We start from the raw sequence: 24,931 nt of genomic DNA, 5'->3' as shown, positions 1-24,931 counted from the left end.
CGATACTCGAAAGGGCGCTGGTTCGACACCGCTCAACAGCATGCGGCTGTGTCTTTGGCAGGACACTTGAAGACATGCCTGAAGCTGGACACAAAGATTGGCTTCCTCACCATTCACTTCAATCTTCAACTCCTTGCGTAAGCCTGAATGCAACAATAAAATTTGAGATCGCAAGACCAAATAGTAGGCTACATCGCCTTATTTTATTTTTGAGCGAAACTATTTGTCAGAATAACTAGTAAAAATCCCAGAGTTGAAATGGCTTGTTCAATACAATAAAGCTACTCTGATTTGTTTTCTTGAGCCTAAACTTCTAGACTGCACTTCTCCCTTTCTTTGTTTACGACTTACCAGCACTAGTCTGTACAATGGTTAATTAGCACTTAATTACGTATTTTTGCAAAACAAACAGCCCAGACAGCAAAATCCGTCATTTCTACATTGATTTTGTCTGTGACACCGCTTAAGTCATCAAAAATGACGGCTTTTGTTGTCTTGGAGGCTATTAATGGGACTGTTGAGGTACTAGAATTGGCAGGAATTTGTCACTAAGTTAGGAGATACCAATCATCTGAGATGGATCCAAAATACAAGAAATTGGATACTAGCGGCACATAGCCTATAAGTATTAAGATTCACAGAAAATGAAAGAAATCTCTGAATGCGAAAAAATACCTTCGCTGAAGTAGCCTACTGTACTTTGGTAAAGCAAAAACTGGTACATTTTCCATCATCGCATTTAGTTAAATGTGTGTTGCATGCTAAGAGAAATCAACAGGAAATCACCAAGCGTGGTGATTTGAGACTGAAACTGACTAAATAGAAACTTCAAATCAGACATATGTGTAACTGTAATATGCTCCAAGTGCATAGCTAGCTCCTATAACGTGCTAATAAATTTCAATAAACTTGTGTAGACTATGTATATTTCGTATCACATTGTTTGCATTGCAGTGACTTGCCGAAAACAAATGCTTTTAAAAACATGAGGTGGTTTTAGTGGGGCCTGAGATTTTTTGAAGACAAAAGTAGAACCTGGGATAAAAAAGGTGAGAACTACTGGGTTAAAGGAAGGAAACCTTGATCACAAACCGTCGACGGCGGAGTGGCGTCCTCTCGACGACATCCCCTTGATTTATCTCATGATTATTATAAACAGATAGCTGCTCTTCGGGGGAAATACCTTTCTTGGAGCTATAGTTTGCTGAACTGAACACCTATAAATTTTAACAAAAACTTAGTCTGCAAAATTCAATTAAACCGCTTCAATGTCTTTCTGGCAATACAAACATTAAGAAAGTTTAGCTCTGTAGACAAACTGCTGTCTGCTGTTGCAATAAGCTAAGTGTTGCACTTGCAATGCAGGCAGTAAGCCCACTGATCTTTCACGACTTTTGCACACGAAGAAGGTAGGCGGTCTACGTCGCTGCGACTACCGGTAAGCTCAGACATATGAGCCAATTACGTAGTATACCTACTGTACTTGTTTTGAGTCAAACGAAAAATATCAATTCTCTTTGAAACTGATAGGATTATCTCACCTGCTAAATGCAAGCCAACAAAGAACAAACATCAACTGCATATTTTCCGATGTATTTTGTCTATATTATTTTATCGTGTCGATCATATTTGCAGATAACATCTAGCTTATAAAGTTGAGAAGTGAAACATTCTATTGCTTTAAATGTTGCAAAATGTTGCTTTTTACTTGTTTGCTTTGTTTCTGCCAACTTGTCCAACAAAAGCTTGCATTGTAGGCTGCTTCATTAATAGTTGAAACCTAACCTATGAGACGAGACCTCACATTCTGGGACCACGTAGATGTTATCTGTCGCTTACACAAGATAACTATCGGTACAAGAAAACATGTTGAACCTGACAAAGCGCGACTTTTTATAAACTTGAATGTCAGGAACATAGCGACCTTCGGACTTGCGACAGCACCCGTTTACACGATCGCATATTTGCTACAAAAGCTGAAGTTGACCGCAAGATTCGAATTTTGGTTTGCTTGTGGCTTTCCGCCGCCGGAATTACCTCAGTATCAGTTTAGTAAGCAAACAATCCTAAACATTTAAAACTGATTTTGCTCAGATACGAGGAAGAGTTGAAGCACAGTTCGCGGTGGAGAGATGTCTGGTACCGAAGATTAATCGCATAACAGCTAATCAGAATCATTAAGCATTTCTGTTAACCACGGATTTATGGAGACATTTTCGCTTAAAAACTTCTAATTTTCTTGGCATGAGATATAAAATTAGTTAAATTTGGATGAGAGCAAAAATTGCACAAATACCACATTAAAAAAGTGATATCACTATTATTGTTAAGTGTTATAGTAAAAAGTGTTATTAAACCACATTAAAAAAGTGTTAATTAACAGTTATGTGCCCAACTCTCCATGTGAATGTGATTAACTGTCAATGAAAAAGAATGGTTATCAAATCGCTGAAAACTCGAACATAAAGTTTCGAATCAAGTTTGAAAACTGGCTTGAGCATGCGAAAAATGTTGAAATGAAAATCTCTTTGAGTTTTCTTTTTAACAATGACGTAAGTATCAATAAAGGTAGCTTTTGTAGCAATTTAAAGATTTGAAAACGAAAACATTAAATAAATATGGCAGTGGGTATAAAACACAGACTCAACGTTGAACTGGGCGTTGGTTCTCAAAGAAAGATAATTTGCATTTTGGTGGTTACACGTTGTTGTTAGCCTATAGGCTACGCTTTTTAACATGTTTCACGCAATTTTCTTTTTTGCATTTTATTTTTACGATACCTTACTTGCATCGACTAAAACGCAGTCCACCCACCAAAAGCATTTGTTCTGGAGTTTTTGATAGCTACTTTGAACAATAAAAGTAATGCAGCCTTTGTCGAATAACATGCCATCGCTCAGTTTATTTTCAGCTGATCAATGAAAACTATAATTTAACAACTTCTGTGTAGGCTACTAGAACAAAAATGAGTCATTGTGGATTTTTATTCTTTTTTCTTTCAATTATTGAGCACATTTTACCAGACATCCGGATACTACTGGCGCTCTTTGTGAGCTTAATTATGATATATGGTAACGTTGAATCAAAGTAAACGTTGAATCATTGTAATTCACAGTTTTGTTTGCGGAATTGGATCATTTCAGTCCCATTTTTGTACAATAGTCGGAACTAAAGCCGTAGTTAGACGATTGTGTTAAAGGAGCAATCTAAGAGCTGGCCCTTTTTGCAATCACTGAACGGCTTACTGTAGGCTAAGTTAAATTTTTAAACCTCAATTTTTAAAAATGTTTTGGTATGCCAGTCGATTAGTACTGTTGAAGCATCAGCAATTTTTCTGGAATCTTTTAAATTATATTACAGGTCATAAAAATGTGCTCACTGTCACATCTCGTGCAAACGCATAATGACTGCAGTATCTGGTCTTTAAGGAAATTGGTAAATGATGAAAGAAAACAGTTTTTTATGTCATTGAAAATATAATTTTGTATCATTACAAAGCATCGTATGTGCAGATTTTAGCACGTGCAGCAAGTTTGCTTTCATCAACAGAAAAAAATAACTTTACAACCATAATACATCGTAAACCTTAAAACTTAGAAAACTAATAAATTCCTGCGAGTTCTCATAGTTCCTTTTCACATCGTAGCCTAATTCAGACTCTTTGATTAACAGGTAAACGCGCAATGCAAGTACGCATATGATAAGGTATAGGTTGATTGTCAGCAATTGCTCCAGTTAAGGGAAACAATCTGAGGTAACGGAAGCCAAAGAATGACTCGCCAATCTCACGTTGGTAATTTCTTGAATTTTTAGGATTAGGCTATTAAGCAGCAGAATACGGTTGATTGCATATTACTGTATTAATGGCTTTTTGTATTTTCGGTAAGAAGGTTCTTCTAATCAGCGATTTGTTGTTGTAATCTAATGATTTGTGAACTAGTTGAATCCACTTTGATTGATTGAATCTTTATCCTCGGACTGGGGAAGCTTCTTGCAGAGCTTAATCCTGTCAGTTTCGCATACTTGTAGAGGCTTTGAATCACTGACGCAGGCCCGGTATATACCGAGATTGACAGAATAAAGTTTCCGATTGTTAAAGTGTTGTTGCCGGGACTTTCTTTTTTTTCAAGACTTTCTTTCAGAATAAAAGCATTTTCCACAATTGGGAAGTGATGAATGGTTGCACGATTTAATGTTTTTTATTGTTGTAATGAAGCATTTGCAAACTCTTAGTCTGACCCTCTTAAAAAAACAACATTATACGTTTGCTGTGTGCGGTTCATGCTTGAAAAACTTTGCCATTTTAAGTTCTGAGGTTTTGCTTGATTGTGTTCAAACTAAACTTCATCTTGTTTACGTACAATTTAGGTAAAGAGGTCACTTTCGTCAACCACAGACATATACAACCAAGCTACCACACGGCATTTAACATAATCCATTAAAATTGAACATAAACTATAAGCTACAAACGTTTTCGGCCATACACACGTTAGCCCTTATCAAGTAACAAAAAATAACTGCTTATCATATCTACAATAAAAATGAATAACTGATCTAAACACTGAATTGAAAGACGAAACGCATAAAATGAAACGGCATTTATTGATGATGCGTAATATGATGCGTCTTTACCTCGCGTAATTTAAACGCCATGTGATGTGCCTTTCTCCTATGCTCTGCCGTTTCATTTTGCATTTCGTTTTTCAATTCAGTGTTTAGATCAGTTATTCATTTTTATTGTAGATATGATAAGCAGTTATTTTTTTGTTACTTGATAAGGGCTAACGTGTGTATGGCCGAAAACGTTTGTAGCTTATAGTTTATGTTCAAGTTTAATGGATTATGTTAAATGCCGTGTGGTTGCTTGGTTGTATATGTCTTTGTTTATGTATGGTAACAAGAACAAGATAACGTTTTAGTTTTTGAATATAACAACAGGAACTGAATAGAATTTTTTACTCGTCCATACTATTTTAAAATTTCGATTATGAAACATTTTTTCTCATCAGGTTTCTTTCATTTTGAAATAATTTTTTAGTGAAAACAATTTTGTTTCATTTTGCTTTGCAATTTTGTCTCATCAAAACGTGTGCAAGAATCTCAGACAGCTGCAAGCGTCAAAAATTCTTGCTTCAAAGTGCGACTTTTGGCTACCATCTTTTCGAAGATATGATTACTACAAAATAGAAAATATATGGCCACCCGTTAATGTTTTTTTCTCTTGTTATTAAACCCATGTTTAAAGTTTCACTTCCTTCACAACGACGACAAATGAAAAACTCCTCAGGCTACGCTTGCAGTAGGACCAAAACAAAATTAATTCGTTGTTTTGTTTCAAAAAAAAAATTGTTGGATTGATTAAATTTTGTTTCTTTTCAAATTTAATTTTCTTGTAAAAACCTTTTTTTTTGTTTCAACCTTAAAATAATTACTTTCAATCTGTCCTACTAGTTTCCAAGCGAGTCTGACCTTGTCACAAGCATTGGTAGACTATAAAGTGCAAATGAAATTTTTTCTTGATCTCATTTTTGACACATCATTTGAATAACCTTCGTCGTGCACCAAATAAACTTGGTGCACCTATTTTTATCCACTAAATGCAGCTGAACGTCTGCACTTGATGGATAATAACACCGAAACTAGCTTTTCTCTACTAACCTCCTACTGTAGTCCGGGAAGCATGGACGCCTTGGGGATGTAAAAAAGATAAAACTTCGAACTCAGAAAGTTTGAAATTCAAACGACAACGACAAAGAAGAAAGGAGTTATAATTCTAGTTTTTCAGTTTCTAGTCTGCTCAAATTTGGTAATTTTAACATAAATTCATTTTAGAAAAATCCTGTCGACAATAACATCACTGACCTAACTCTGAAAAGCTGAAGACATTTCAAATGTCAAAACCTTGATCTGAACGCTTAAGCAACTTATTTGCTATGCCTGGATGGATTGTTCTCAGGCCACTGGCAAATTGAACTGGCGCATAGCAAATTTCGTTAATCTAAAAAACTGAGAAAAGATCAATAAAGCCATTTTTTCCTTTTCTTAAAATTATTTTGGGTGAAACTGCAGTGGCATACAGTTTGCTTTAGAAAAAGGGGCCATGGCCATTCACGTTTTTGAGGTATAGTTTAACAAGTTTGATTTTTTATTTCGTTAGTTTATCGTTATTTATCTGGCGTTACCTTTAAACCCGAAATCCAGACAGCCCCGTTTCATTCATCTATGCCAGGGGTCACCAACCTTTTTTGCATGCGGGCCACTTTGGCACTAAGGAGAGCTGTGGCGGGCCGCACTAATAAAATTTCAGGTAGGTTGACTCTTATGCTAAAAAATAACGGATTTCGTACCCAGTAGCCTATCCAGCGTTACATGTTGTTAATATTTGTCTTAGAATACCGCAGCAACACAATTAGTCGAACAACCAGGCCAAGCTCCTTTAACAACACTTTTGACTTCTTTAACAATGTTTAATAAACGAGGCCACTTGTTTTGCGCGCTTATAGCGAGGCGAGTGGTTTCATCAGAATATTCATCGCCAAGCAAGAGTGGTGTTGTCACTTCGCTTCACATATGATATCTTGCAATTAACAATTTCAGCAAACAAGGAAATGTTTGACACATCGCAATACAGGCAACAATAGTGACCTGCAAACATATCAGCGAAAATTAGGCTCGAATAACAGGGTAAAAGACACCAGGCACCATGAAACAAACGTTTGTGGAAATCAGCGAAAATTTGTAATTGTATCGTAATTCATGAACAGTCTTCCCTCAAAAAAAGCAATGAGTTGGTTTTTCATCCTTTTTGTGAGAGTCTATAAAACCGTCTTTTTTTTATTATTATAGACAACTGTCACATGTGGTGCTTATTAGCGTGGCAAGAATTTGTTGATTAACAACATTTTGCAGTACTTGCTTTGGCAGTACATATACTAAAATTGGAACGATACAGAGAAGATTAACATGGTCCCTGCGCAAGGATGACACGCAAAATCGTGAAGCGTTCCATATTTTGCCAATTTATTATAAATTGAGTTGGCACACCGACCTATTTTGTCTACAAAAACTTGCATAGAGAGAGTACTGCTCGTGAAACACAATAACGGTGAAACACACACTAGTGTTTACATGATATTTGCAAACTTAAAATAAGCAACCCTGTGCTCACAGAAAATCGAAAACAGACGTTTTAATCAACCACTGGGTCAATGTGGCTGGACATCGCATTGGAATAACTTTAAGCAACCCCCACCTAGAACTATAATCTGATTGGTCGGTCGGTGGAATCGTATGCAAAGCGAAAATATGCTTCCCAGAAAGTATTTTTTGCCTTCGTGCTCTTTACCTCCTCAAGAAAAGTATTTTTGGTTATGGCCTACTTGTACGCTGATACCTTCCGCGGGCCGCAGCGATACAGCGTGGCGGGCCGCCAGTTGGTGACCCCTGATCTATGCAGTGCGTTGTTTCAGTGTTGGGTCCGTGGGGTTGATATTTTCAGCATTAGTCTAATCCGAGCTTGTGTTGTCAACCGCATAGTGGCAAGAACCGTTGTTCGATTCTTGCAATCAATCAAATGACAACCAATCGAGATAGCAATGTTTTTTGCAGGCAGCAACCAATTTTTTTTTACATGATGTCAATGTTCACAGACGACCTTAAATCAATGTAGGCTAAAACAGGATTGATTTGTTAACTTACGGTTTTTTATTACTTATTACAAAAAACATAATTATATCCTTTCTGATTTATGCATTTGTGTATGTTTGCTTTAAAGTTTAGATAGACAAATTTGTTATTTCAGTTTTAGATTTTAATCACCGAAAGTGTTATAACAAAAGCTTGAGTTATGCTGTAGTTTCAACAACAACAATGCTAAAATTCCTGCAGCGGCTAACAACAGTTTAATGATACATATAAAACAATTTAGAACTACAACACAAACATATATCGTTTTGATGAATCTATTGTTGTTTTTCGCGGTTTGGGAGTATCTTGGAAAGAAACTGCTCAGTATTTTAACATTTTCCATTTTTTTTCTGTTTGAAGTTGATCGGAGTAGCCGAGTAGGTTATAGTAGTCCACAATAAAACCAAGTGCACAAAATGAATAGACTATAAAGTCTATAATCGCGTTTTTTCTCTTTTGTATGTTTATAGAACTGCGCTCGTTTCGAAACGGTGGCTGTATTAGCAATTAGCGCTTGTCATAATCACTGTTTTTGATATTTTGAACTGCTTATTACCGGAGTTTTTATCTTACGCTTTTATTATTGAGGGATTTAAGGAATTAAGGAAATTAAGGAATTTTTTGCCAGTTGCGTTTTGCTTGCTTAGTTCAACAAAATGAACGATCCGGAAGTAATTATCTGACACAATGCAAGCTCAGCAAAAGCAATAAAAAGCACAAGCTCGTGCTATTTCACCTTGCCGGTGAACTTTCCGTTATTGCATTGCATGCTCAATCCCATCCCGCAAATCAGTCCTTTTGACGTTGATTCAACGTCTATAGACTGCAAAAAAGACTGATTGATGGGCTGGGATCTTATAAATCCAAACGTTTGCCAGAAATAAATCAATCAAATGCTGCACTGTATAGCCCACGTTTATCCAATGGCATAAAAAAAAAAAGTCACAGACAATGAGTAACAAAATATACAACAAGAGATTCTTCCTTGAACAAGTGGACAGCAAAAATCATCAAAGTTTGGCCGAAACCTTAAGCCAGTGGTTCTCAACCTAAGGGTAAATTATTTTTGGGAGGTAATTTTCGATTTTTCGGGGGTAATGTCGCATTGCAACCAAGTTAAAATGTATATGTTGTTCTCCATTATAAGCGATTGCTTGAAGCTCCTAGAACAGCTGAAAGCTCAGAACCATGTCAAATACGACGAGGCGGGTTTCATGTTCGGTGTGGCGCTCAATCCCTCAAACCTTAAATGCTTAATGCTCTGTGCTCAGAATTAGCTGAAACCGACTTGATTTGATTTGTTGAATCTTTATCCTCGGACTGGGAAAGCTTCTTGCAGAGCTTAATCTTGGCAGTTCCGCATACTTGTAGAGGCTTTGAATCACTGACGCAGGCCCGGTATATACCGAGATTGACAGAGTGAAGTTTCTGATTGTTGAAGTCTTGTTGCCGGGGAACTATTCCATCCATTAGATGCCGCTGAATGGAGAGCAATCCTCAACGTGCGTTGCTCAAGCGCACACCCCGAGAGTCGAACCAGCGCCGCTTGATCTTGAAGCTTCTTCGTTCCAGAAGTGACGCGCTAACCACTTGAGCTAACCACTTCAAATAAAGACTTACATATTCAAATTCGAAATGGCCTAATGAACGATATCAATAAAACAAAATTACATAAAACTGTTTAGCAGAGATTTAATTAAAAAACATAATACGCTAAAGCTTCTTAGACAGGCTTGGTAAACAAATTCATCCAGTTCTTAGTGTTATCAGAAAAAAAAGTGGCAACTCTGTGTTATTGAAGGCAAGTAAACTTGTGAGCAAAAACGTTAAAATTAGTAAACTCTATCGTTAGTTTAATTACTGCTTTTTAAAAATAAGAAATTTGTACCTTTTTACATTGATTTAACGTCTACAGACGTGAAACCAATGCAAAAAAAAGAAATATTTCCAACTGGGCTGCAGTTTGCTTCACCCAGTCACGTTCATAACAGAAGCGATTGCTTTCAAGACAGCTTGCCAACAAATCAAAGTTCAGAAATGAACAGCTTACCAATCGAGGAAAATAAATTGTCTGGTTTCGTCCAGAACCAGTAGCAGTAGTAAAATGCGGGCAACCATGCGCCGTTTGCACAATCTTGACAATTTTAGCTAACTCAAAATTTAACCAGTGCTGTGAAGGAATTGTAAAAAAGATGTTGCCATAACGTTAACAGATGCAAAATTTGTTTTTTAGGCTGTTTTCAAGGATTCAGTAAATATGAAAAAGATATTAATCTCAATAACGCACGAAGGATAATTATGATTACCGTTACATCAATAGAGATAATATTTCGCTTTCAAACACGCCAAGACAGTCTGAAGTTCAAAATCATGTTGCCAAAGTGCTAAAGATAATTTTTTGCAGTTTCACCATAAATATGAATACGTGATAAGTCTATGAGTGGCAGAGGTGGATCCATCAAGAAGCCTTAGGAGAGGTAAAGGTGAGTTCCATGCTTGATCCAAGCATCCGGGGATGAGAAGATAAAGTTCTCATTGTGCCAAGCTGTCGGCACTAACGAGAGTAGGGTGGCCAGTTCCTTTCTCTCGCCGCCTTTCCTTCAACAACTATGCCTACCCAATTTATTACACCTTGGGATGAGGTGAGTGGTGTTTTTCAACCACCAGGTGAAGCCGGGAGTCGCACCTGGGTTACATGATGGAAAGCGAAGGCCTTATCCGTTGCGCCAACCCACCGCTTAAGGGAGACGGTTTTAATAAAACAAAATGATATGTAAGGTCTGCATCAGTGGTTCTCCACCTTTTCTGAGTCATGGCTCCTCAGACTGTGGCTCTAAAAGACCGTGGCCCCCTTGAGTGAAATAAAAATGTATTTGTTTAAAGAACAACGAACGAAACAAAATCAATGAAAACAGTTAACGAGTGATTAAATGATTTATACCATGGTCGCCATGATTTATATCTCAGTGCGAAACTTAGCGTAGTCACTACGCCAATAAATCAAGCGTATCCTTGATTGTTACGCTACAATCACAAAAGATGATGCAACATGCAGTGAGATAGAACATACGATGAAAAAACATGCTTTTAGCTAGCTTTACGATACTAACGCCTACATGAGTGCTTTTTGTGCCACAATACTACGTTTCTGTCAATTAATACATGTTATAATTCATTAATGAAGCCTTTTATCGTGAGAACGCTCTGTGGCCCCCTTGGGGGGCCGAGGGCCACGGTTGAGAACCCTTGGTCTGCAATGTTCCGCTCTTGCAAATACAAAGTGAATAAAGTTACTACTCTGTGTTTTAGGAGAGGAGAGGAGCGATTGCCCCAATCTCCCCCGAATTCGTCACTGATAAGTGGACGCTTTTCAACTCTACCCGCCAGGGGCGGATCCAGGGGGGGGCGATTGGGGCGATCGCCCCCCCTAAAATCTAAGAAAATAGCTTTATTCTTCATTTATAATGTATACGATTTGGAAAACAACATATCGAAAGCAATGCTGAATAAGTCTTTCGCCATGTTCAAAGGTTAGGTTAGGCTAAGGTAGGCTATAATAATAACATAGCATAAGGCTATTATTTCGTCACAGAGTCTAATTACCGAACGAAATTACTAAAATTTAAAACGTTTCTAAACCTTTTATCGCACTGTAGAGCATAGCGATAAATCCCTTAGCCTAGATAAGTTGGTTGACAGAGCAGGTTATTGGCAACTTTGGCGGTCAGACGTGGAACTAAAACCACTAGAATTCTTACTTATGTTTTGGGGTTGAAAAAGTGTAGTTAATACTAATTCTGCAAACATTATTGAAACATCATGCAAAATTCCACAACATTGAACTGAAAAAGAAACCAGCTCTGGCAGACTGCTTTGTCGTTATTTTCGCCGAACAACCCAGCAAACAATATTTAGACATCGCTGAAGATAAATGGCTACTGGCTACATAATATCAAAGCCACCATTAACATAGGCTACAGAAGTTGATTCGACCAACCACTTAGTCTGTTTTGGTTAATCCTATGTCATCAGCAACCTCCGACCCCTGTAGTGTAGATTATTCAACCACGTCCATTCACGCTTTATTCTTTTTGGCGTTATATCAATGTAAACTTATGGCAGTGGACTGTAAACTAAATTGCGTTTTTCTTTGTATTCGTCTTGTTGAACTGTTGTAATTTACTTGATGGATGATAATGTTCATGTATTTCTTGAATTTTGTACCAGTAAAGTGTTGAAAATCGTGGCAGAACACCAGTTTAAGATTTAGGCTTGCAGCTTTTGAGTTTAATTTATGTAACCATCTATTTAAAATGGAATTTTTATGCGTGTTGATACTATCGGAGTTTGCTTTATTTATTCGTTTTACGTATTTTTTAAATTTTCTTTTTTACATGTGCTAGCTGAAGATGCTATTACTATAGCGAAATCGATTCTTAATAAATTACACAAAGAGGTTAGATTGTTGAGCAAATGCCAGCATTTGATGAATGCAAAATAGCAGCACCACCTTATGCAAGGTTAATTTATTTATTTATTAGCTTATTTTTGTAGCATCTAATATGATATCTCTCTTATAGGAGCTGAAGAGCGACACCGTTATGAAACTATTGCAGTAGGCTATTACAGATGCTTTAAAAGTTGTCAGCATAATGAAACGACGCAGATCGCAGGGAACCTTGGATTTTTATCTAAAAAAAGTGACAGGTTGTGTTTCGAAAGAACAGTTAGAGCATGGTTGTGATGCCAGTTTTGTTAGCACTGAAACTGAACTGACTGGAGAATGTTCTTCTTCCGTCACTAATGTCAGTGATACTGATAAGACTTCCATTATTCGACAGAATGACGTCGGATGCCACATTGATTCGATTTCTAATATTGATGACTTAACAAAATGCGAGTTACTAGAGAAACCCTGGAGACCTCCACATGATTTTAATCTGCCATTTTCTACTCATCATAAAAAAGGAAAGGATGAAAAAAGATACTTGAACCAGTCCCACTTGGATAAATTCCCGTGGTTGGTGTATTCTGATGCCAAAAAAGGACTATTTTGTAAGTATTGCAGCTTATTTGTTATTGGCCGTGTTGGAGGATCTCACAAGCACGTATCCCTTCAAAAACTTGTTACAAAGCCTTTGACTGTTTTTGCGAAGCTTCTTGGAAAAGATGGCGATCTAACAACTCACGAGAGACAGCAGTACCATAGAGATGCAGTGGAAGGGGGTAAAGATTTTCTGAAGACCTTCCACACACCAAGACAACACATCGCGAACCAGCTTAGCTCGCAGCGACTAAAGCAAGTCCAAGAAAACAGGGAACGATTGAAACCGATTGTAGAATCTATAATATTTTTAGGCAGACAAAATATTGCCTTTCGAGGGCATCGAGATGACGGTGCGTTAGAACGAGAGACAGCAATGCCTTTAATCAACGAAGGTAATTTCCGAGAGCTGCTGAGATACCGTGTCCTCAGTGGCGATTCTACCTTGAAACTGCATCTAGAAACAGCAAAGTCCAATGCTACATACATCAGCAAAACTACACAAAACGAACTTATTGAATGCTGTGGAGAAGAAATTAGAAGTATCATTCTCAAGCGCATAGAAGAAGCAAAATATTACTCTCTAATATTCGATGAAACAACAGATATCTCGCATTCTTCCCAATTAACACTTTGTGTGTCTTACGTTTACCAGAACAGGAGACATGAAGATTTTGTTGGATTTTTAAATGTTCATGATTCCTGTTTTAAAGGCATGTCATCATCTTATGAGCCAAAGGTCAGTGGAAAAGTTCTTGGAGAGTTAGTCCTGAACAAAATGAAGGAGTTACATTTAGATTTGTTAAACTGCGTTGGTGTTGGAACAGATGGGTGTGCGCTGATGGTATCGGAGCAGCTAGGAGCCGTGGCTGAAATTAAGAAGAAGGCATCAAATGCATCCAGGTGCCTCTGCTTCAACCATGCGCTTAATTTGTCTATGTCCAAGACGTCATCAGTTTCCAGTGTCCGTAATGCAATTGGAACAATTCAAGAAGTCGTGTCCTTCTTTAACGCTTAAGCGAAATCATGTTCTTTTAAATGTGGTTAAAGCTCAATTGCGGAGCATGTGCGAAACCAGGTGGGTTGAAAGAACAGAATCATTGGCGCAATTTCTCGACCAGTTGCAGAAGATAATTGAAGCCCTTGAATACATTTCGAACTGGAATGAAACGAAAAGTGCTTCTCAAGCTAGAAGTATGATTTCATCCATACGAAATGTGGAGTTCATCATCACACTCTTTTGTCAATTATCTGTGTTTATGCTGTGTCTACCACTTAGCAGGTTGTTTCAGAAGAAGAGTCTGGATTTATCTGCAGCTACAACACTTGTCAGAGATTTAAAAAGCATTCTCAAAGCCCGGCGTGAAAATTGTGATGATGAATTCTGTAGTTTATTCCAAAAAGCATCCCAAGTTTTGTCAAATTTGGACATTACCGTTACCTTACCTCGAATTAATCAACGACAAGTTCACAGGACAAACGTTCCATCTTCATCACCAGAGCAATACTACAAAAGGTCGATCTACATTCCAATGTTGGATTCCTTCATACTTGACTTGGAAACAAGATTTTCAGCTGAGACTTTAGCATCTTGTCACCTAACATCATTGCTACCACGAAATTGCTTAAGTATCGACCCGACAGCATTGACAAAAGTCATTTGCAATGCCTACAACGGCTTGCTACGACATATATATAGTGTGGAATCAGTGGAGTCTGCTCTATGTTCAGAGATCCAACTATGGAAGGAGAAGTGGGCAAATATAACTGTTCCGGCGACTGCTGCAGTCTTACCAATGACTGTGGAAGAAGCTTTACAACAGTGTGATGAAGATGTGTACACAATCGTACACTCTCTTCTAAAAATACTATTAACCTTGCCAGTCAGCGTAGCATCAGCCGAAAGAAGCTTTTCATCTCTTCGGTCGTTGAAAACCTGGCTGAGGAACAACATCGGCGAGGAAAGACTGAGTGGATTGGCCTTACTATACCAGCATCGGGACATTTTAATTGACACAGACTCCGTGATAAATTGATTTGCCAACAGTAGAAACCGCAAACTTGACTTTGTGTTGTAGTCAAAGGTACGACACCTGTTAGTATTACCCGTACCGGCAAAGTAGCCTTTTCATTTTCGTTTTATTTGTGAAGTGCACAGAAATAGTTGTTTCTGTTATTGTTAGTTTCTTCCTTTGTCTGGTGCAGCGACCGTGCATGACACGTTTTAAGGAAGACTATATCCTTTGGTCGTCATTTCACTATGTTTAACTGCCACTCTATAGTTTTAATGTACAAATTGTAGTGTTTCGCTGGTCCAAAATAAAAATTTACAATCGATAGGCTACCTAGCCTATAATAGCGATTCTACGGGGGTGGAGCATAACCCAGTGTTTTGACCTGGCCCTCACTTTTGTTGCTCATTATGTTGAATGTATGCATAATCTTTCCTCATTGCTCTTTATAACAATTCAAAACTTGTCAGAGGAATAAAACCTCGAAGCTATACAGTAAGCCCGTAACAACCTCAATGTCTGTATCAATATTAGGCTATGCTGTGACATTGTGAAGACAGAATTACCTGTTATTATGTTTCCGTGGTCAATTTTTAAATTGCTGTGAATCAATCAAGATTGAAACCTTCAGTCTCAACTATAAATGCGGCTAGGTTGTTCAGGCTTCAACTTGACATGGCAAGGGCACATCAATTCTTCATCTCTCCCTTTGTTAAACAACAGCATTGTTGAGGGTTTTTTAAGTTATAGAATTTCTCATAATTTGTGTTTGAAATGCTCTCAGAACGCACCAAATTCAACCTAAATTTTCTAGGGGAGACCCCGTCGTTGTTTGTGCCGGGCTGATCACTTGCCTGAATCTCAATGACATCGCCCCCCCTAAAGTAAATGCCTGGATCCGCCCCTGCTACCCGCCCTCTCTGGCACTAACATTATACCTACTCGTTGCAACAAATCATCTACGTCTAAAGGGTTAATGCAACTTAAAGATATTTTCATATCTGTGTTTAAACAATGGCAATAATAATATGAATGTTATATGAATGTTGTGACGTATTTTACATTGTACGACATTTTAATCGCAACTTTCGTTTCTAGCACTAGTTGGAACGTTTATCTGATGAAAGTGAAAATGAAAGCAATGTTGTTCGTTGTCTACCGCGAGCACGTCTCCCGAGAAGGCGGCCGCTTAGACAAAGATTTTCGAATTCTTCTTTTCTGATAATGTGACCGAGAAATATGAGTTGCCTTTGAGCTATGTTGTTTAATAGTTCCTTATCTTGATGTACCTGGTTTAAAAGTTTCATGTGGCGTGCTTGGAAATCTATTACCGAAAGCATATAAATCGTTATTGTCTTGACACGCAGGCTTCATGCCTATTTGAACACAGTTGGAAACGTTATCGTAATTTAATTTCGTCTAGAATTTCTGTTGGTCTCCACTGCTTCGAATTTATGTTTAATCTTGGAAGTTTTTACGTAATTTAACGTGGAAAGTAACCGCTCGCACATTTTTGGCCAGTCTTTAAAATAATGTGTGTTTCATTTTTTCTTGCATTTAACCGCACTGCGGCATAAAACTTTGTAAATGTTATTTTGTATGTTATTCGCTCTGAGGATGCGCATTCTCATGATGTGCGAAACGTCAGTGAAGCAATAAATCAACCTGTTTTTGTTGCTTTTACTTTTACTTTCATCAGATGAACGTTGCAACTAGTGCTAGAAACGATAATTGTCCTGATGAACGCACAAGTTTTTCAGTATTCAATCACAATTATGGTTAGAAAAAATATTAAATGAACAAAAACCAAGTTTATTTTGTAAGAAACGGTTGCTGATTTTAAGATGCATAACCAATGTGAGTAGTAGCAATGATTTGTTAAAATACACCTTCTTATTTTTGTCCTAACCCTCGATTTTTTTTTGTGAAGGAAGCGGTCGACCCCTGCCCCCTTTCTACGGCTATGATGACACTGATAGCTATGCAGTACTGCCATGACCTTCTTTATACAGAGTACTGCATCAACAACAGCTAAATAAAAACTACCTTTTCCGACGCAGACCAATATGTCATAATTAAATCGGTGTCTGCTGTTCATGGCTAAACGACAACTTTATTGATGAGATGGGTTATCTATGCAGTCATGACGTGTAAAATAAATAAAACAAGCTAAAAGTTGATGAATTAATTCATGTGACATGTGACACTGTGTCCTCGTAAGCAAAAGATAACCTTTGTGTCATTAAATCTTTAAATACAAACTTTTTAAAGCTAAAACCTTTGCGCAAAATATACCGTATGTTAGCTGTCAGTTAGTTTTTGTTGTCAAACAATGACGTCGGCAACAAAGAAAAAGATGCTTCACCTGACAAAAGAAATTCATTTTCTTAATAACTGAAGGATAACAAACGGAACGAACCACGAAGCTTTGTTTTGCATTCGGTCACGACAAGAATGATGATCATGATGAACCTTTCTGATCTTAAAAAATATTTAGAGTGAACAAAAGTTGTGTCCTGTCAACAAGCATTGGAAAGCTTTGAACTGACCTAAGTATGCTCCACCAACCTTTTGGTCATGTTCAAGCTATCTATGATTTATGTCACTTCGTGTGGCCGAATGAAAGGCGACACATGCAATAAATATGTTATTACCTTGTGTTCTATCAAACTTCTTTGTCAAGTCAATCGAAATCAAATATAAGCTAAACTTTGAAAGTATAAAAGCCTCACTACATAATATATAGACTAGACATTCAACATGTGCACCAGAGCTAAATAGTCTACTACGGTAACCAGGTCGCTTGGTACAAACGTGTCATGGAATTGAGCCAGTCACCACTTTCAAAGCGTTATATATTTGCTTTCTTTAATTTTATGGTCTTGAATGAGCAGTGTCATTCTGTCAAAAAATTTCGTCTTTTTGCATTGACCTCTTCAGACGTGGAATCAACAAACTAAGAAAAAATTTTACTGTCTATTTTGTGACAAAAGCTTAGTACGCAACACAGGCCCGCAACCAGCAAATATTTTCGGGGGGGGCATTTAATTTTTATCAAAGAACAAACATTAAAATGATGCATTGTGACATTTTTATGTTAATGTCCACGCCCATTGATAAGGGACAAGAGTGTGTGGCACTACCATGTTACGGTTCAGTGGTCATGACTTATGTCAATCACGTTTTTGTTTAGTACAGCATTAAAGGAAACTAGCCTTTGTAACCTTTTCTCATTTAGCTATGACTACCCAAGGAAGAAAATTACGATAATACAGCAATGTGTTCAGTCGATTACAAATAAAATACAACATCTGTAGGCTAAGAACTGCATTGGCAGGACTGGAGTCATAAATTAGGAATCAATAACATATATTTACATCAACATAAACAAACAGATACATATGAATAGCCTAAACTCAACATGGTAATTACAAATTACATTACAATCCTGAAACATTTTGTTGGCTCAACAAGTTTTTATGTTTGTAGGCCCAAAGAAGTTGACTTTGCAAATGCAAAAGGACATTTTAATTTAGAGCATAATGTCTAACTTTCTACTTGATTTGGCAAGTTCGTTTAACACCAATTCCGCGCTTGGAATTTGAGTATAATGAGGATGCCAGCCTAATTTATCGAACAAAATCGTTAGCATGGCTTCCAACCAGCGTAGCCTACTTTCGGTTTCGATAGTCTACACTCAGTGGCGTAGCAGGAAAAAAAATTTGGAGGGGGGCCAAATATTTGATGAATTGAAGAGAACGACAATTTGATGTAAGCCATCGCCAACTGATGTGCAGTGACGTATCTTAGAGCGTGCCAAAGGCACGCGTATTCTAGGGGGTCCGGGGGCTTGCTCCCCCGGAAAATTTTTGAAAAATTACACTCAAATAATGGATTATAGCACTTTCTGGAAACACTTTTAGGGTAATATTTGTATGAAATTTACTTGCAGATAAACAGCTATTAAATTATTAAAGGTAGCTCTTACATACGAACGGGCAAAAACTAAACTGCGGCTAAAATTAGAGAACACCAAAAACTCAGCTACACAAAAACTCAACAAAGTAAGCCATTCTGAAATTGCTTCTACAAATTAGTTAAAAGAAACGTAAATCGCGTAAATTTTGCGCGAATTTCGATTTGCAAAAGTTATTGGTGTCTTTCTGTGTGTCTAAAACAGTGGTTCTCAACTGGGGGTCCGCGGACCCCTTGGGGTCCGCGAAGCGATTTCAGGGGGTCCGTGAAAGCTTGCGAGTTTGCAGCATGATTGATAAATTACGAAATGTAAAAATTGGTTGGTTGTGCTTTATTTGTGTATTAGGCTACCGTGATTTTCAAACTGTACTTCCCAACGAACCGGTGCGATGTCCTTTGAAAGTTCAAAGGTTTGGTTTCTAACTAAAAAAATATCATATAAATGAATTAATTTTTTAATAAGGCTATGTTCAACTTAATTTTTTTGAGACAGTAGTCTATTGATCAATGCTTAACTTAGAAATACAAACGTTGGTCAGCAGTCTATCACCACTCACAGTTTTGCGATGACAAAGATTATAACGAATTAATATTGATTAGAAACGAAAAAAGGAAGAAATTGTTTGTAACGGTGGCAAAAGTCTATTGGTTTTTGATAAAATTTATAGAAAAACATCAAATCAACATAATTATAGATTATATAGTCTACTGATTTTTGATGTGCCAACATAAAGCTCATAACATAATTTCTCTAATGTCATCAGTGTGTCGCGAGTTCACCAAATTCATTTAGTGTGTCGTTTCGAAACTTATGAAACATTTGATTCCATTATAATTATAGGAAAAGCGATATACCAAAATTTCAGATAAAATTTTTTTGGGGGTTCCGCGATCGCTTCGAAAGTACCAAAAGGGGTCCGCCAAAACAAAAAGATTGAGAACCACTGGTCTAAAACATGTCCTTGGGGGTGTTAATAGCCAGATGTCTTGGAAAACGTTGTAAATTTCTACAAATTGTATTATATTTTCAACAAAGGGCTCAACTTCGGAATCCAAAGTTTGAAATTTGGGGGGGGGCATGGCCCCTTTCGTCCCCCCTGGCTACGCCTATGTCTACACTCTACAGTATGGCTGTGTCTATTCATAGTAGGCTACATTTCATACTGCATAGAACGCTTAAAAAATTTTCAAAAAATTTCGGGGGGGGCAAATGCCCCCAATGCCCCCCCCTGGTTGCGGGCTTGACGCAACATCACAGATAAGCTTACAGGATAAAAAAAATTCCTTTGAATTTTAAAACATTGAAAAACGATTTTGGTGTGAAGTGATTAAATTTTGTGAACACATTTTTGTCGTCTTATCTCTCTTCGAATTCCACAAAAGTGTTTGCTTATGGAATTTAAGCAGTCTTTGTCTTGCTTTCAGTTACCTCAAAGATACTGTTGGAGATAGAAATTGACTGTCAATCAAAATGAATGGGATTGTTCTTCGGACGAGTTTGCTTACCAACATCGACGTTGAAACAATGTAAAAAAGACAAGTTTTGTTGGCTGGTTATTAACCTAAAACATTTTCCCAGAGAGCGAAAGAAGCCGTTTTATGTTATTTCAACATAGCAAAGTTGAAAGGATGTAAATACAAATTTGGCGTTGCCTGGAGTATGTTCTGCTGGTGTGAAAAAGTCAAAAGTTTACAAGATATCTTAAGTGCTGAAATAGTGTAGAATGAGACTGTTAAATTCAAGCATAAGTGATGACATGTTGCTTTCACAAACAAGAGCGAACCTGCATCTCTCAACAACCCTCCCATTAAATCTGATGACATCCAGGTTAAAGACCCAACGGAAAACATGTTGCCCAAAAACTACGCTTTGAGAAAAAACAGTGGGCATTAAAGTTGAAGCATTAAGTAAGTAAATAAAAATTTCGAACAGGTGTTTTGTTCTATTTGTTGTTGATGATGACTATTCTTTTTTGCAATCCTTCCCTTTTTCTTAGTAGGAGTGATCTGGTAATTATTAGCATTGTCACAATCAATATGCGTAGCCCTGCGTCAGGCTGCTTTATTGTCCCAGAATAGGTGAAATATTTTATTGTGTAACTTTTACTGAGTTGTTATTTTCGAATTTTATCCTGAAGTAACCTTTAATTAAGCAATCTTCTATTGCAAAACTTACTACTAGAAGATTTTGCATTACGTGCGATTCTCGAAACGTTTTTGATTTGTTGACCAAAAGAACGTGTTCTTGTGCTGTAATATTACCCTAGTCTCTGGAAGCTTTTGGTCCAAACAAACATACAGTCATACAGGCGCGAATCTAAGAGTTTTTTTCGGGGGGGGCCAGAAAATTTAAAAATCACTTATAAAGAAAGAAAAAGCTAAACAGATATGAACAATGATACTACGACATATACGATATGCTAGAAAATAGACATTAAAACAACCATTTTCATCAATTGTGATGCCGAGGGACTAATATCAGCTGTTTAGAAGCATATCAAACCATTTGATGCTTAAACATACAATTTTTCACAAAATTTCGGGGGGGGCCCGGGCCCCCAGGGCCCCCCCCCCCATAAATCCGCGCCTGCAGTCATAGAAGACTTGCCATGCCGAGTGTGCGCAAATTTGCAAAAGCTGTCTGAATGCCAGTAAGCCTTCTACGATTCTCTGTCACCTCTAGTGTTTGAAAATCAACAGGTGGTGAAACCAAAAGTGGTTGTTTCTGGACAATCAAACAACCCAGAAAACAAAAACCATCATTTTACATCGATTCAACGTCTGCAGACGTTGAATTGATGTAAAAATGACAGATTTTACTATCTAAGAATGAAATTCCATGGTTTTATGAAAGTTGAACACCTTCTGAGTCAACATTCAAGAACATTTGAGCAATGAGAATGTGGGTGGTGTTTGGAATATTAAGCAAAATTGGACCTGCACTCATCATGCTGTGTATTGTAGCCTACAATGGTGATCTTCTGTGAGATAAAGAGCATAGTGGGCTAATTGCAGTTGCTTCTTCCGCTAACTGTCAATCATAATGCAGCGATTACGGTATCAATACGTGCAGAATGTGCAGTGCTGACGATATTAAATTTTCAGTCCACTGTAGTTGACAATTGAAAATTTCTCTAGATATATGCGTTATGTGTGCTATATCCTAGCTAGAAAATTCATTACTTTACAGCAATTCAACGTCTGTCAATGTAAAAACAACGGTTATTTCTATTTCAAATATTGTGGTAAGTGCACGGTAAAACGTTGTATCCGTTCTCATCCGCATTCACAGCTCGTAGTCAAGCATAGATATGTCAGATAGACTAAAACGATGATGCTATGTTACGAACAAACCTCTAGTGATAGTCGCATATTCGCTTACCAATGAAAGGTGATATCATCTTTGCAAGGCTCACTAAGACAAGAGATTTATGAAGACAAATGCTTAATGAAGTCTTTAAACAAAGAGTCCAGACAGCAAAATTCGTCATTGATTCAACGTCTGCAGACGTTGAATCAATGTAAAAATAACGAATTTTTTTGTCTGAGGGGAAGCTGTTTGCTAAACTTATTGCGCAAGGTGCAGTTTCGTGAACATATGTTTCCAGTAAGTGGAAATCCACGAACATGAGGGCATTTATTAATGTCGAAATATGAATTAGTGCATTGTCAGCAGTAGTGACAGTAGCAGACAATTTTCGTTCTAGAAGGAGGTTTAAAATTTACTTTTTTCTTGCTCCCGTATTGAGCGCTAGCTCATGTAACTTACATTTACTCAAAGCAGAGAGGAGAGTAGGCGAAGGGTCACAAAATGCAGGCTTAAAATAGTGTCAAGTAAATTTAACTGACGTCACGTCATTTGGTTGAAATTTATTGGCTGTGCAATGTGCATCGTAAATTGTATTGCAATGTACGTTATACGTAAATGCTATGCACACAATTGCACCAAGCTTGTCGTAAATGTCACCTGTAGAGGAAGCAGGAAAGTTTTCATTGGGATTTGTTTGAGATAATAACGTTTGTAAACTTTAAATGTGGGTTGCAATGGTTTCATTTTACTCTGCTGCAAAAAGAAGTGGGCACTGGGCACATGGTGAAATCAACTACCTGCAACCAATCGTTGGTGTTGCATAACCACAGCCATCGATGTCGCACCTACTAACCAGCATTAGAAAAACATTGTGATACAAGTATGCTGATAAGATTAACTCAGAAAAATGTCATGAAAAAGTTTATTAATAATGCGAAACAACGTTTTTAAAATACAGTCTGTCTTAGTTGGTTAAAGCACCCCTCAGCAATAATAGATCGTTGGCTTTTGAAACTTGATTTTAAAAACATTTTTAAAATAGCCTACAACCAATTCTACAAATAAAATATCCTTGCCACTAAGCCAAGTTGTTCAGATTTAAATACAAAGTTAGTGGCCCCAATAAACGGGGAAAACTGTAAATTACCGCAAATTAGACCCCCTTGATTAGGCCACTGGTTTACAACATTTTCAATTTCATCGTCATTTTAATGCTAAAAATGTATGAGGTTTCTATTGTGATGGAAAATTACGCATGATGTAATATAACACTGAGGCCTTTCTGTAATGTGACGCCTAAAGAATATCTTAGCACGGGAAGTGCCAATCAAAGAAATTAATCACCACTCGGTAGGCTATATACATTGCTCATCATATAGCCTACGTTGCACTATGGGTTTCGTATAAATATCTCGCAGTTCGGAAATAATGATCAGCACATTATAACCAGTAACCTATGATGATCACTAGATCAGTAGTAGAGAAACTGGATATCAGAAATAGGAAAGCGTTTTCGTGGAGCTCGGAGGCTAGTTGAAATATTTATTATCTTTAGCTACTATCCGCACAACTATCTATGCAGATATTTACACTGCATCCATCCGTTAAAACTGATTATAAAAAAAATTATCAGCCATTGGTTATTTGAAAGTTATGCCATGAGTAAATCGCAGAATCATCTAACATTAAAAAAGTGTGATTGTAAATGGGAGCTATCTTGTATTCTCACGCAAAGAATACGAAAAAACAATCATTTCTAAACAAGGATCGACGTGGAGAAAATTAAACCGCCGGTGGCTTAATTATTGCGTTGCCTTGTCGTTGTTTTGAGGTTTTTTAAAAGCTTTAAAAAGTCAGAAACAACCACTTTTAAATTTAGGTGAAGTCACTTTAAAATGTTTTGCTTTGTGTACTTTGGACTTGGAGGTGATTCTATTTATTAAAATATCATCAGATTTTTAAACCATGAACGATTGAGTTGGTTAAAGTTGCATAGTTCAGCAGAAATACAAAAATGCAGCCTACAGCAGTAATAGCAAACATAGCCGCGGTTAATTGGGTGACTGCTTAGCCACTATCCTGAGGTGTTTGAATTTGGTAACCAGGCTAATAAAATTTAAATAAAAAATGATTTTAAATCTTAAAAAATCACAAATCAAGTTATCAACATATGATAAAAGCGTTGTTCAAACGTTTCCTGCATTGTGTCCCGTCAAGAAAGGCCGTGCAGAAAAGATGGAATTTGTTTTGTTATGTTGTTTTCATTTTAGAAAATAACATCATTCAATCTATTCACTTTGTTGTCATGATCTATTTGCGATAAAGTAAAATTATCTTCCAACCAAAGTTGCAAATTTTGTTGAGATCGTGATATATCAGCTTTAAGTTCAGTTCAGTTTGTTTGTTTTGTTGGCGAAATCACAAAATTATACAAAAGACAATAAGCACAAATAATTTGTTCAACAAGGATGGCAGCAAAAGACCAAAAGGTCACCAAAGTCAGCTGCCACCCAAACATTTAAATAAACAACTCCAAAAGTGAGGTAGAGTAATATGTACAGAAAAAAACTTTGCAGGTTATTTAGTTGGTTGCTTTCTTTATCTTTACCCTCGGACTGAGTAGAAAACTTAATCCTGAAAGTATCCCATATTTGTTGAAGCTTTGAACCACTAACGCGGGCATGGTAACCGAAATTGACAGAGTAAGATTTTCCCTTCTTGTTGAACTGGTGTTGTCAGGTTATTCCATCCACTAAGCTGAATTAAAAGCAAACCTTGAAACGAGTTGCTCAAGCTCGCACTTTAAAAGATTCAAACCAGCTCTGCTTAATTTTGCCGCTTCGTTGTTTATGAAGTTGGCAAGTCGCCAACTCCCATCAACGTTTATTTTGCATTTCAGAAAAA

At 37.2% G+C, this 24,931-nt stretch overlaps 1 non-coding gene and 1 pseudogene across 1 annotated transcript; both read left to right on the top strand.

Moving 5' to 3' along the window:
* The first annotated feature begins 6,908 nt into the window (after nt 1-6,908).
* Nucleotides 6,909-7,015, top strand: LOC145774920 (U6 spliceosomal RNA). Its single transcript, XR_014290093.1, has one exon. It is a non-coding gene; the product is annotated as a U6 spliceosomal RNA (small nuclear RNA).
* Nucleotides 7,016-12,338: 5,323 nt separating this feature from the next.
* Nucleotides 12,339-14,808, top strand: LOC145773709 (52 kDa repressor of the inhibitor of the protein kinase-like; annotated as a pseudogene).
* The last annotated feature ends 10,123 nt before the right edge of the window (nt 14,809-24,931 follow it).

This window comes from Aplidium turbinatum, chromosome 7 (genome assembly GCF_918807975.1).
Source record: "Aplidium turbinatum chromosome 7, kaAplTurb1.1, whole genome shotgun sequence".
In the NCBI taxonomy this organism is placed as follows: domain Eukaryota; kingdom Metazoa; phylum Chordata; class Ascidiacea; order Aplousobranchia; family Polyclinidae; genus Aplidium; species Aplidium turbinatum.
The sequence above is the reverse complement of the archived record's forward strand: the minus strand, read 5'-3'. Positions and strand labels throughout refer to the sequence as shown.